Genomic DNA, 15,151 nt, shown 5'->3' with positions numbered 1-15,151 from the left:
GGGAGAAGCTCTCAACAAGAGAGATTAGCTTGGCTTATGTGCCAACATGGGACAACCTTGCAGATCTTTTCACAAAGGCATTGGCTCGTGAGAAGTTCGAAGCTTTCTGCAAAGCTTTGGGCTTAGTCCCCTTTGTGGACTGGTCATGTCCTCAGGGCATGGCACTTCCCTTTACTCATGTGCCAGCTCTTGTCCACCGCATCACTCCAGGGGGGGTTTGTTACCATATACATGTGGTAGTGATGTGTGTGAACACACTTAGGACCGTTGGGGCATTTTTTCCCTCTTTAGGAGGTTTTTCCCCCCGTGCATTCTATATACGCCCATTCATTCTAGAGCTATCCATCTTTCCATTGCATGGGCAAGCCTACACAGTCAAGGTGAAGCTCCAAAGACTTGGAAAGCTTTGAGGATTGCTGCTACAAAGCAATTCCTTGCAAATGATGCACCAAAGATAAAGTCCTCAAAGAATGGTGAAGCTTCAAGATGGACCCATATGAGTCTTTCCAAAAGTATGTGAATAAGTTTTGGGAGTTACATTTGAAAGCCACTGTCTACAAAAAGATAGACTTTGCATAACAAAAAGCAATAATTTTGTGGTGGCCTATCTCAGGAGATGAGTGAGTATGTTAACTCACAAAGGCCTAAAACTATTTTGAAGGTCATACTATAGTCGTTTTGAGGATTCATTTCCAACAAGGAACTAAGAAGGGATCCAAGTCAATAGAAGCCAAGAAATCAAATGAGCCAAAGGGGAAGAACAATGCGACACAGAGTTTTCCCAAGGCTAACAACAACAACAACAAAGGAAAGGGAAAGGAAAAAGGCTTCAAATGTAAAAACAAATTTTCTCTTGAAGAGGTTGAACGTTATTGTAAAGATAACAAGTGTTTCAAGTGTGGAGAGCAAGGTCATATTTCTCGTGCATGTCCCAAGAGAAGTGAACGTAATGACCTAGAGCCACCATGGTGGAATCTCTAAACAGGAAGGCCATTGCAAAGGAGCACCACTCTCTTATGTGTGGTAAGATAGTATGATGCTTTCATATTCTTTGACCTTGGCTCTACCCACAACTTTATTTCTGTTGAGCTAGCTACCAAGCTAGGAATTCATGACTTTGATATGGGAGATGTGGTACAATCAAATGGATCTTTCAAAGGGCAAGAGGTCTCAGCCACTCCAGTGATTGGGAAGTTAAGGCTTCATGTGAAAATCTTTGTTGATAAAGAAGATTTCTTCATCTCTCTACTCAAGCATAAACATATTTTCCTAGGGACACCATGATCGATTGCATGGCTTCCACTATGAAGGAGAAAAGTCCTCTTCTCTTCTCAAAGCAAGGATGTTGCACTTGATGTAAATAGTGTGGGAAATACTTTACCCCTTGTACAAAGTCAAACTTTAGATAAAGTAATGAAAAACTCTCTTTCTTGTGACATGGTTTTTGCAAGGAGTCGGGAGTCTAAGAAAGATGCGTGTGTTCCTAATGAAGCTAAAAATGAAACTAAAGAGGAGTTAGAATTTTCTAGTTTCCTAAATTAGTTTCAAGGTGTGTTTACGGATGGAATTCCCAAGAGCTACCTCCCAAAAGGGGACAAGGTAGTTCACCGCCTAATAAGCCTCCTTATCGAGTCTCACCAGCTTTTACCAAGAGGAGATTATGAGGCAAAAGAATGAGCTTGTGAAAAAATGGATGGTCAAGCCTAGTTCATCTCCATTTTGTTAGCAATTCCAACAAAAAGGAAAATCTTAAGTGCACTCAATGTGGGAGAACCAACCATCTTTCCAAAGATTGTTATGAAATAAACCCTTGTAAAACCTGTGGTCAAAAGAATCATGCTATCAAATATTGCACGCTCAATGACAGACAAGTAAAGTTCTCTAACAACAACACCAGAAGCAACTACAAAGAGCAGTGCAAAGACAAACGCAAAGGCAAAATCAACCTTGGTGCCAAATATTCCAATGATGAAGACATCGACAATCAAGTTGGCAGAGTCTACAATGATATATTGTGAAGTACTATCATTTGTACTTCCCTCATTTGTGTGTAGGGGAGGATTCGTGAATTCCACCTTGTGACTAGGGGATAATTTGTGTTCTATACCCTACTATTGTGTTCAAGGGGAGGTTTGTGACCTTGTGTGTCTACCCCATATGTGTTTCAGGGGAGGATTTTGTGTGAGTAGTGCAACAAACCCCACAAGGTTCCATGGCCATCTGTGCTCTTGTGGGCTCATACTATTTTTCTCTAGCCTTTGTATATTTTTCCCCTAATCCCTATGGAGATACGGTGCCCTTTTCTCCCCCTTTGTCTCATTTTCTCCCATTTATGAGGTCATGAAGATATAGGGTTGGGTTAGTCAGATAGGTTAATTTCCTGTATAGAGAGCGGGGGGGCTACATCTTTGCATATAGGGTTGGGTCAGTCAAGTAGGTTATTTTCCTATATAGAGAGCATGGGGGTTACCTCTTTGCATATTGCAGTAGAGCCCTGCGGGGGGGAGGGGGGGGCTTGGGGACAGATCTAGCCTTGGGTGGCAATCACTGCATTATACATTCCTAGCATTTTTGCCCAGCTTATTAAATTTTTCATATCAGCCCCAACGGTTTTGTTGGGTAGCATATATGATGCTTGGAAAACATCTTTACGATGCAATACATCCTCGGGGTAGCCTTACACAAGCATTGCAATCATGCAGTGGCACAATTTCTCATCCAAGATCTAAACCCATGTCAAATTTAGCTAGGAGGAGGTGCATTAGATCTATCCTTTCAGAGCATGTTGGAGATTTCACCCATGTGGAGACTATGTCGGTAGTCTTGTGTGCAAGAGCAGTTGCTAGTGTCAGTAACAGTCACAGATGCTTGTACCTTGGATCTATCTAGTTGGCATGTCAACAATAGTTGCTAGTGTCAGTAACAGTCAAAGATGCATGTACCTTGGATCTATCTAGTTGGCATGTCAGCAACCTTGGTCACTTGTATGAGCAGATTGTTATCAACATGGAGAGCCTTCCCCAGATCTCTCTCTCTCTCTCTCTCTCTCTCTCTCTCTCTCTCTCTCTCTCTCTCTCTCTCTTTGATGTCCTATCTTTTTCTACCTCAATGATCTCTCTTCTCCACAGGTGTGCCTTGTTCATGTATGTGGCATTGCAAGTGTTCTAGATCAGAGTCGATGTTGGAATTAGGTTTGCATGAAAACACACACAACATGGAGAATATAAAAAAGCTCAAGGCACACAACAGAGAGTATATTGCTTAGTTCACAGTGGAAAGATAAGTTAATCTTAGAATAATGGGCATAAATACAATGCACAACGGAAAGGACCTCCTGGTGAGGGAGAAAATGCCCCAGCAGTCCTAAGTGTGTTCACACACCTCACTACCACACATATGGTAATAAATCCCCCTGGGAGTGATACAGTGAATGAGAGCTTGCACATAGTGTGTAGGGAAGTGCCATGCCCTGAGGACATGATAAATTCACAAAGGGAAGCAAGCCCAAATCTTTTCAAAAGTCTTCAAACTCTTCATGAGGCAATGTCTTTGTGAACAAAGCTGCAAGGTTGTCCTATGGTGGCACATAAGCCAAGTTGATCTCTCTTGCTATGAGTCTCTCTTTGACATAGTGATAATTCACCTGAATATGCTTTGTGCAAGCATAAAAAATTGGGCTCCTCGCAGCTTCCAATGTGCTCTATCAATGTAGATGATTTTGGTAGTGTCATGTCCAACACCAAAATCATCTATAAGGCGTATGAGCCATACACACTCAATCATATCTATGAAGATTTCCCTGTACTCAACCTCACAACTGGAAGTGGCCACAATAGGTTGCTTCTTGCTCAACCATGATATGCATGAACTATCAAGCATGAATCAAAAACCACTTGTGGACACTCGCGTGTCATAACAACAAGCCCAATTTGAGTCCAAAAAGCATGTAAATTTGACAGCAATGATCCCCCTTGGGATAAAACAACCCAAGATGTAAAGTGCCGCTCAAGTAGCGAAAGATCTTTTTAACAACCTGCAATGCTTAGACTTATGGTTATGCATAAGTTTGCTAATCTGTGAGATTGCAAACTACATGTCCAGACTTATATTGCATACATAAGTAATGTATCCAACAATAGTTTGTTAAAGAGTGACATCAGTAGGATCACCAACATCATGAAGAATTTATTTCAAACATGTTTCCATTGGAATAGCAATAGGTTTACAATCCTAAAGTAAAACCTTACATAGTAATGTCTCTATGTAGCTTGCGGACACAAGGCAGCAATACCTTCATCACATTGCTTAAATTGTATGTCCAAGTAATGATGCCAAAGCCCCAAGTTTTTCATCTTGAAAGTAGCATTCAAATCAGCCTTGATTCAGCAATGTGTATCTCATTTGGACAAATAATCAACAAATCATCAATAGATAGAACAACGATAAGAAATACATCACCCTCATGCTTTGACATACAAAGTGCTTTTTGTTGGATTGCTACAAAAGCCTCGTTTAACCAAAGCTTTCTCATACCAAACACAACAAGACTGCTTCAATCCATACAAAGCTTTTTATATTTGCAAACTTTGTCTTCTTGTCCTTTCTTGAGAAAATCGCGGGGCTGTGTTACATAAACTTCCTCAAATATATCACCCTTTAAGAAAGCAGTAACAATGTCTAATTGATGTACATCCCATCCAAAGTGAGTTGCCAATGCACATAGAAAACAAATAGTAGTCATACAACAAGTGGGATCAAAAGTCTTGCCATAACCTTTTGCACCAAGTCTAGCCTTGTAGCGATCAATCTCACCATCCAACTTGCGTTTCAACTTGTAACCCACTTTGTACCAATGGCCTTGTGCGTCATATTGTGATTGCATGGCAACCATCTAATTTTCTAAATTTTGTGCCTCATCAAAAGAAAGAGGTTCCTTGTCATTACATAAACTAACGCATAAGATGCATGGCGAGAACTTGAACGAGTGCGACTAGACATAGGTGCATCCAATTTACTATCACGCAAAGCCTATGCACCAGCCGTTTTGGCTTACCTCTAACCTCTTCATTCTCAACCCTTTCCATATCAAGTACATAATTTACATCTACAACAACAATAGTCTGATCCGTAACATTTTCAAAAAAACCCCATAAGCTATACATTTGCCTCATTGGAATTTACATTCACATTTCCACCATTAAAAAGAGGCAACAAAAGAGCAACAAAGTGTCATAAATGTCATGTGAGCTTACATTCTCTTGACTAGATAAGAGGTATTGTTGGCAAAAGTGATTATATTCCCATGAGAGATAGACTTGAGAGAGGTAAACAAGTGACAGTGTGAAGTAATGTGCTTTGTAGTACCACTATCAAAGTACCAAATATGTGAATTTGCAGCAACTGACATACATGCATCATGGTCAAGAGGATCATAAGTGCACCCTATCCACTTTGCATCTATCAGCATCACAATCTAGGATAGTTGCACTTATAGTGGAACCAGCCTCTTTCTTCTTGGCCTTTTTTGCCTTCACTTTAGGACACTACTTTATCAAGTGCATTAGCCTTACAATAATGGAAACACGTCTTCTTTTTTTCATTTTCACCAAAATTTCTAGATAAGGTGTTGTCAATAGAAGCATTAAGAACAAGTGATTTACCACTCATCAAAGAACCATGAGAAGTGGCTACATTGAGGTTACCACCTTTTCTTTGAGCACCAACAAAAGCCTGTTCAATTGCACTCTGTTTCACCCTGTGCTTTCTTGAAAGTGACTCTTGCAACAGCAATGTGCATAATGCATCAAACTTGATAGCTTTCCTTGGGTCATAAGTCTCCAAGTATTAGCAAAAGTGCATGAAGAACGGTCTGCACAAGTGAACTGTAAAAAATAACCACCTGCAAAAATGAGTTAAATATTAATACCCTTCATACCAATAAGTAAAGTATCCATGTAAAATTCCTCTTGCATAATCTTCAACTCCAGCTCTTTACGCAGTAGCAATGCAATTTTAGCCTCATTGCAACTTGCATAAAGACCAGTCAAATAATCACAAGCTTGTTTTGCTAATTTTGTTGAACGAATATGAGGAGTAATAGTGCCCTTCATAGATAACCCAATCAATGCGTGAGTCTGCACATCTCCAATATCCCAATGAGACTGCTTATCCATAGGCAAGACAACTATAGTATCAACAAACCTGCTTGAACCTATACCATCCTCAACAAAGTCCGTATCCACAGAAGGCAGGTGTACATCAATGCCCTATACAACATTCCAAATGCCCTTTGACACAAGAACATAAGTAATCATGTAAGCCCACATTGTATATTTTCCCCATCCTAGCAGCAAAAATCTTGATAACGTCTCTGTGTTTGTTAGCCATGGCGAGTGACTACACCAAAAACTATCCGAAAAGAGGAAAAACAAAGTAGGATCATCACGTTTTATATAGCAAAACCCAAAGAAGATTGTAAGGACCTCTTTTGCAAAAAACTGCACTGAAAACATTCTACACAAAAGGACAAAACTACCTACGTAGTACTGCCTGTAGTAAAAACGAAGGCCAAAATGAGCCCATATAAAATTTTTGAGCAGACCAAGCTTCTCTTTGAGCTTACCCGGAGTATATGTCAACATGTTGACACTCACCAAAGCTCACCCAAATTGGACAAAGTGAGCACGCGGTGGATGCTGGTAGCACTGACGACTATGCTCAAGGGGATGCAACCTGCTTGGATACCAATTGTTGGAATTAGGATTGCAAAGAATACACAGCTTGGAGAAGATGAAGAAGCTCAAGGCACACAGTAGAGAGTATATTTCTTAGTGCACAACGAAAAGATAAGTTAGCCCTAGAATAATGGACATATATACAATGCACAACGAAAAAAACCTCCTAGTGAGGGAAGAAATTCCCCAGTGGTCCTAAGTGTGTTGACACACGTCACTACCACATATATGTTAATAGTTGAGGTGTCCACTAGATCATGAGCCAGTTCTTATCTTCATTGCATCTTTTGTTGTTACCTTTGACAAACCAAACATCAACTTCTACTTGAGATTCTCAAATACTACAACTAGTAAAGGACCCCGAGTAAATGTGACACCCTTCTGAGTCAAGGTATGCAGAGGTGAAGCAATCTCGGCAAACATTCAAATGAACGGCCAGTAGTACGAGCACAAACACAAAAAGCTTCAAAACTCATGCACATTCTTTAGTTCTAGCTAGTCTCAAATGTAGAAACTTTTGTTGGGTCCATCTTTACACCTTCTACTGAAACGACGTGCCCCAAAAAAAATATCTCTAGTAGAAAGAACTCGCACGTTGAATGTTGTAGGATCATTTGTGAGACTAAACGGCATCACCAAATACTCGTACAATCCAAAGTATGTCATGAGCATTGTCTTGTATACATCTCCAAAAGCCATCCTAATATGATGATGCCACTTTTCAAATTGATTCTACTAAAACATGAAGAACCTTGTAATTTGTCACATATATCATCAAATATGGGTACTAGAAACTTGTTCTTAATGATAATTTTATTGAGAGCCTTGTGGTCAATGGGCCTTACCCTTTGGGCATGCCAATAAGTCTCTCTCTCTCTCTCACACACACACACACACATTCACTCTCTCTCTCTCTCTCTCTCTCTCTCTCTCTCTCTCTCTCTCAATGGGTTGCACCACTATTCAAGCTTGAGAGATTGTGCCAATGGACCTATATTCTAGCGGTCAAGATGTTTGTGTGGGTGTGTAAGAACGGAACCCACAACCTACCTTTTAAATTCAAGAGTTAGGTCTTTGAGCAAGCTCAACAGAGCGAGATTTTTTCTTTCTTTTAGGCCGCCTTCCCTACCTCCCCTTCCTCCTCTTGCCACCCATGTGCTTCCTCCTCTTCCATCCTCCTTAGCCTCCTCCTCCAACATCCTCCACCTCCTCTCTCCATCTACTCATCTAGCCACCCTCCCTCCTCCATCTCCTCCTCCAACAACCACCCTTCCTTCCTCAAGCTCCTCCTCTTCTTCCTCTCTCTTTCCCTATTACTATACAGTCTCTCTCTCTCTCTCTCATTCAAAAAGTGATGTCTTTCTTCTAAACAAGCAAGACTAGTGATTATTAAGGAGAAGTACTAGGTTGAACAAGACCCTTCTCCACCAAAAGTTTATTTACATGTTTAAGAGTTTCTTCTTGTTGAAAGAGACTAACTCATTAAGGTGGATGATTTGGGGGTGAACTACTTAGAATTGGATCCATTTGATGATCTTTCGATCTTTCAGAAGGTAATTCATCTGGGAGAGTGTCAATAAACCAATCTTGACACTGATTAAGAAACATTAGCCGATCTTTATCTAAATTTGACAAGCCATTTTCACCACTCGTCTCACTCTCTTTGACAAAATCAAGTAAGTAAAAAGACACTTCTTTATTTCTCTTTTAACAGTGACGTGACTGACCATGGGTATAGGCCAATCACTAGCACTTGCGTCTATATCATATTTTTGCCCTTTGAAGAAAAAGAGTAGTTTCTTATTTAAATAATCTAGGATATGATCATTTTTTGAATGCCAAGGCATTCCCAAAATAACATTACATCCTTGTATTGGAGAAGCTAGAAAAGACTCTCGATTAGAGTACTTACCAATATTTAGATTCAAATGCTCTTGCATTGAAGTGTTTCGTAGTCACCCCTTCAAACACTGATCTTGAACTGATTAGAGTTCCCAATCTCGAGATTAAGTCCAAGAGATTTTGAGGTATCCAATGAAATGAAATTGTCAGTGGAGTTTGAATCAAACAAGGTGAGTACTCTATGCCCGTTCAAGCTGTCCCACTTCTTTGACAACTACCTTTTTCTTTCTCCTTCCTGGTCTTAGCTTGTACGTTAGGTACTGAATTTGATGTAGGGGAAGGAGAATCTTTATTAAGTTGTGAGCAATCTGGTTTTTTATGGCATTCTTGCCACAAAAGAAACATTTTCTTTACTGAGAGGGAGGGAGAAATTTTCTTTTCTTCACTTCCTCTCACTTCTTTTTTGGGCCTTTGGGTTTATCTGAAGGCCGCTTTTGTGTGGAGGTTTCTGTCTCAGTAGTGATAGCCTTCTGCTTTGCATGAAAGGTGCTAAACTCTTGACTACAAGGAGTTCCTTTTGAATGCAAGTATTGGCTACCAGGGTGGACTTCATCATAATTGGAAGAGTGTTTCGATGGTATAACTTCATGCTTTTTTGAATTATTGGTTGGAGTCCAACTTCAAACTTGCACATCTTCTCTCCATCAAAAACTTTCATAAAGGGAGTGACCTTGTATGACCTCCCAGAATTTATAAACGTAGTCAGATACAACTTCATTCTCTTTTTGGGAGAGCCAATCTCATTCTTTCTTCACATCAGTGTCAAAGTCAGGGGAAAGAAACTAAGCATAGAACTTCACTCCTCCTAGTTTTTGGGGTTTTGTTTTCCATAATTGTTGTAAGCCACCAAATCCTTCAGATACATGCTAACATGACATAGTTTCAAGCATTATGAGAAGTTACCTTTGGCAATGGACACCTAGAATTGTCGAATGAAAGCAATAACAACCCTCCTTCCATTGTAGCATTTGAATTTGGCATCTTTATCTGCAACTTTGAATGTCTTGTTGTTGTTGTTGTTGTGGTGTTCAGAGTGCTTCTTCAAGATGGATTTGGAATCTTTGTGCACCAGAACTCTGTGTTGACTCTTCCTTTGATCCTTGTCTTGTAGTGGTTGTTCTACAGCCTCATCTGGATGCAACTAAAGATCCTCATCAGGAACGATATTATTCAGGTTCTTCATGAAAGAGTAAATTGGTGAGTGATTTGGTGAAGAGATTGATTTTTCTTTGTGCTGTCGAGAGATTCCCACTACACGATCCCTCTAAGGTTGTATTGGTGTCCCAATCTAAGGTATTTCCTGAGTCGGCACTGGGGGATTCTAAGGTGGCTCTTCCACCATCATTGCTTTCCCTTTTTCAAGGCCCTTAAGCACTTTCTGCAATTTTGGATGAGCAAGAGAGGCTTGCAATTCTGCCATCTATTGCCTGATCCACTTGAGCTCTTCTACTTGTCCTGCCATGACGGGTATTTTTCTACCAAGGACTGTCTTTCCTTAGGATAGGAAACGAGAGAACCTAGATCTGCTACCATTGTCACAAAAATAGAAGCATGTACTTATTACTTTGAAGTTAATTTACTATTTCTCATAGGATATTGTACAACATAAATAATTGAGGAGAAACACAAAAAAAGGACACAGCACTAGGTACCAAAAGATGGGCTGGTCCCCCCCCTCTAAAGGAGATTTGTATTATGTTTGGAACTACTATAAGCACAAAAACTCAAAATAATATTCATTGCTTATGTCCCAAATACTTTTTGATGGAGAAAAATGCATGTATTTGGGAGCCTATTGGTTGAAATTCATCGTACCTGTAGCCGAGAACGGCTAGTGAAGTTTCTTGTGCGAGAGAAGATTCTGTTGTTATTTGCTCACGTAGGGAGTACCCACACAAATACTTTTTGGCTGAAATTTTACTTCTGGACTTTGACAAATTGTTGAAATCCATGTGGGCAACCACCAGGACTGCACTTGTTTGAGTGCATCTATCCCCTACATGGATGCACACAAGCTCTATGGACTATTATATACCTTTGCCACACACTTCGTAGCCTCTATGTACTCTTCATGGACACCAGAGTAGGAAATCATAGAGGAGAGAAAAAGAGGGCTGAATTGAGAGCTAAGTGAGGAGGCTGTGTGTGTGTGTGTAGACTAATGCAAGCGTGCAAAAATGGTAACACTACACTTTCTTATAGCCTTGTGAAGAAATTTGGCCATCTAGTGTTGCATGAGGAAGAGAGAGAGTGCTCGTAGAAATTTTATGCTAGCTCTGCAGTCTTCTCGCGCTAGGAGTTGAGTTTTAAGTTAATGTATATTAAATACAACCCCTTTTCGATTGGCTCGGCCAACTAGTTTAAAAGGTTTTAAACTATTCACTTAAAAACCAGCATTAAACCCAGTTTTCTGTCCAATTTGGAGCATTATTAACTCAACCAATTCCATGTCTCTCTCGGCTCATTTGCGGGCAATTTTTTTGGGCGACCACTGCAAAAATATTAAATTATAGCTTTTTTGAGCAGGGACATCATCTTATACATAAGCTTGTTCTAAACTATTCTGCACTACGTCCAACTACTATTCTACTTATCATACTATCCAAAAATGGATTAATTTCCACATGGCACATTGCATCAAAAAATTTACGTGTCTATTTTAATTATTAATTGGTACCAATAAATTCATGAATTCATTCTGTGTGCACAGAATCATTTTCATTTATCTGTAGCCATAGCTAAAAATATTATAGGTTTTGTTAGCCATTCGTTATTCAATTTGTGTGCTCTTGAAAAATGAGCATTAAAACCTGGTTTTTTGTCCAATTTGGAGCATTATTAACTTGATCAATTTGATATCTCTCTTGACTCAATCTGTCAGCTTTCTGTAGGACTTATTTCCATTGTGTTCAACCAGCAACTTTGTTGGGCGACCATAACAAAATTATTAAATTATAGCTTTTTTTAGCAAACTAGGGACACCATCTTATTCATGTGCTTGTTTTGAGCTATTTTGCACTGCCTCTAGCTACTATTCAATTTATCATACTATTCAAACACGGTTTGCATATTACATTAAAAAATTACTTGTTTATTTTAATAATTAATTGGTACCAATAAATTTATAAATTCATGATGTGCGCACAAAACTCATTTTCATTTATCTGTAGTCATAGCTAAAATATTATTCTTCAATACCTAATTGTGTAGCTAATTCTTGGGATATAAAAATCATGCATGGAGCCTGAATCAAAGAGGATAAGGACATCTTGATCTTTAACTTTTCCCATAGCTTTATATTATTCATTGGATGCATCTACAGTAAGAACACCTATCAAATTGAAAATCAATCCAACTGAAGGTCAAGATTACTTGTTTCATGTGCTTTCATATGTGGATTATCTTTTGTTATTGGGGTTTTCCATGTAGTCTCAGGAAATATGTCCCTGAAGGCCACATCTGTAACACCTTCCTCCTGATCAGTACTATGCCATTTCTTCAAGAGTCAGTCATTAAGTAGCTGTGTTGGCAATTGTAGTAGTTTGGGGTTGTGAATTATCTTGGGTAGAGGATCGAGGATCCGGGTCTCTCTTCTAAGAAGGGATGGTGATGTTAGTGACTACCAGTTCTTTCTTCATAATGTGATGGCCCTCTCTTGCATGTGACATAAATTGTCATATATTCGATACCATTTTTCCTATAGAAAAATCTTGTATAGAAAAGGGTAGACCCACAATGTACTTTTCAATCTATTCCGCAAAAGTAATGTCTTGAAAGGTGAAAATTGGCAGATAAGCATCCCAAAATCTTTGGTTGTAAATTGTAAGAGTGTCCAAAGTGTACATTTTGAGTCCAGACCATGCTGCAATTATATATACTTCAAATGTCTCATCAAGGAAGCCTAGGTAGAAAGTGAACTTGAAGTCATGCTAGGTCTTTGGACTATCTGGTTTCTTGGTTAGAGAATCCCACCATGTCAAAGCACTATCTCTGAGAAAAGAAGCGACTTGTAGAAACTTGGATTATTTTGTAATTTTTTTGTTATTAAACAAGACGTCAAACTATTGTAAGAATTTGAGGGCAAAATCTAAACTACATCACCACTCTCCTTAAAGGGTTTTGGACCTGAATCTACCACCATAGGTGCTGACTAATAATAATAATGGTGATGGTATCCATCTGATGAATAGGTGGGTGTAGTAGGTGGTGGTGAAACATACGCCGGAGGCGCATTAGGTAATGATAGTGGTACTTTGGAAACCACAGGTAGTCATCCTCTTGAAGCCATATTCTCAAAAATGCCCCTAGAAACTAAGAGACATCTCCAGAGTTTTGTCGTGAAGAACCAATCGAGTGATTTTTAGAAGAGTCCGATGGAAGAGAAGAGTAAATCTAAGATGGTTGGGATGGAATAATAGTATTAATAGGGGATTAGGGTGCTCAAGTAGTTTTGTAAAGCTCCTAAGTCAATCTTGTCATGTGTCAGTATCTTTTTTTGTTGTTTTGCTAAATATACCAATTGTCGTACCACATATTGAGCATGTGTATAATCAAGGAGCCTCTGAGTGGATGGGTTCGGAGGATTTTCTCCTTTGGTAATGTGATATCCAAGTGCTCTGTCCATGTCGAAAAAATTGTGCTCCATTTTGTAGAGAGCAATGGAACAAGCTATGCTATTATACCATCGTTATCTCTTTCGACGACGGACTAGACGGAAACACACATATAATTGCAAACTTTTTACTCGGCAATACTTTCAACCCTTTAGAATACTTAAATAATTACGAGAGAGATGGCATAGCTCAGGGAGTTCCGAGCCAAGATGTGGTGGCCCCAAAGACTAGCACCTCTTTTGGTATTTCTTTATTATTATTATCGCAAAGTACAACAATTGAAGGTCCAACTCTCTCTGAGACTCAGCGTCTAGATGCTCTCAAAGAGTGGTAATTGGGCACTTATAAAGAGTACAAGGGATGCTAAAAGCAAAGCCCCCAAAATAATCACGTCAAAAGCACTTGAAATCAAAAGCATTTGCCCTCCAAAAAATGGTGCTAAAATTTGTCCAAGTTGCCAACATAAGAACTAAAAATCCGTTCAGCAATGCCACATCATCAACCAATGTAAAAAGCGACATGTCCGTACAACAATGCCAATTTCACTTGTTAGTGCAAGTTCTGTATAGATACTGCCACATCATCTTTTTTACGCATCTTCGTGTGTGTCTTTTAATTTTAGGCCTCTCGACAAGTATTTGTAAGTTGATACGATTAGGATTATTTTTTAACCCTTTCTGCCACTTGTCAAGACTCCGTAAGTTGAGAAAGCTTCTCTTTCTTTTTCTTCTTCTAGGTTTTAGGCCTCTTAGCTGGATTTTGCAAAACATAGTCAAGTTAAACTAGGACCCACAGGTCACACAGTTGTCCTAGCATCATGCAGATGACTTCATATGCAAATACCACACAGAGGATTCCAGCTTTGATCAAGAGGTTAGCATGGGACACCTTCCTAGGGAGAGTGTGTATGGGGGGGGGGGGAGGGGGGCAGACAAACACATTGGACCGATGCGTCTATGACCTTGATGCAAAAACCCTAACCCTAAAACCCGTCACAATATCACACCCTCAAGAGGCATGATATGAAAGTCCTTATGCCATGAACACCCCAAAAAATGCAACCAAAGTTTGCCAATGATAGATATAACGGTGACGTCATGCCCAAGGACTGCTAGAACTACATCCAATTATGATCCCATTTCTTCATGCATAATGCCAAGTCGAGCCGTCAATTCTAGTGACATGAAGTTGGCCTTGGCTTATCCATTGAAATATATCAAGGCCTCTTGATCTCATACATTTCCCACCGCTATGCAAAGCTCGATACATCCCATGGTCTAAGGTCATGCCCACAAAATCCAAAACAAGCCTTTCTTTCCTTTGCTCTCTCCTCTACCAATTGGGAACTCTCAAGTTTATCATCGCGCTTCTCCTTCAAGCCGAATCTTTCTTTGAGCACTTAGCTCCAATATGTCTTCAACACATCATAGCACTTACCCTCTTAGTAGTATTTTACATGATATTTTTTTGTCAATTTAGGCCATGTGGATTGCTTCTTCTACTTCTTCTCTTTCTTTTTCTCCTTAAAAGATTCTTTCTCAAATGTCTTGGACAATAGCTCATCTATTGCATAAGTCAAGAAGCCTAAGTACATAGAGAAACTGTCCATAGTACGCTCCATGAATTTTTGAATGCTCTTAAATTTATGTATTAAATAGAGTCACAAGATCTCTTTGCATAATCTGCAACAATACCGCTCCATCTGCTCTAGAAGAGAGAACTTTTGAAAAGAAGAAATCGGCAAAAGATAGCCCAAAAGATGTTGAATGTGGGTGGCTATAATATCTTCTTTCCTCATCCTCGGATAGTTCCAAGCTGTGACCACATGGATCTCATCTTTTTGATCATCCCTGATGGTTCCAAGTTGTAATCACATGGGTATCATACTATTGAGTCACCACA

Source organism: Adiantum capillus-veneris, chromosome 5 (genome assembly GCF_014529385.1).
Source record: "Adiantum capillus-veneris isolate H3 chromosome 5, ASM1452938v2, whole genome shotgun sequence".
NCBI classification, from domain to species: domain Eukaryota; kingdom Viridiplantae; phylum Streptophyta; class Polypodiopsida; order Polypodiales; family Pteridaceae; genus Adiantum; species Adiantum capillus-veneris.
The sequence above is the reverse complement of the archived record's forward strand: the minus strand, read 5'-3'. Positions refer to the sequence as shown.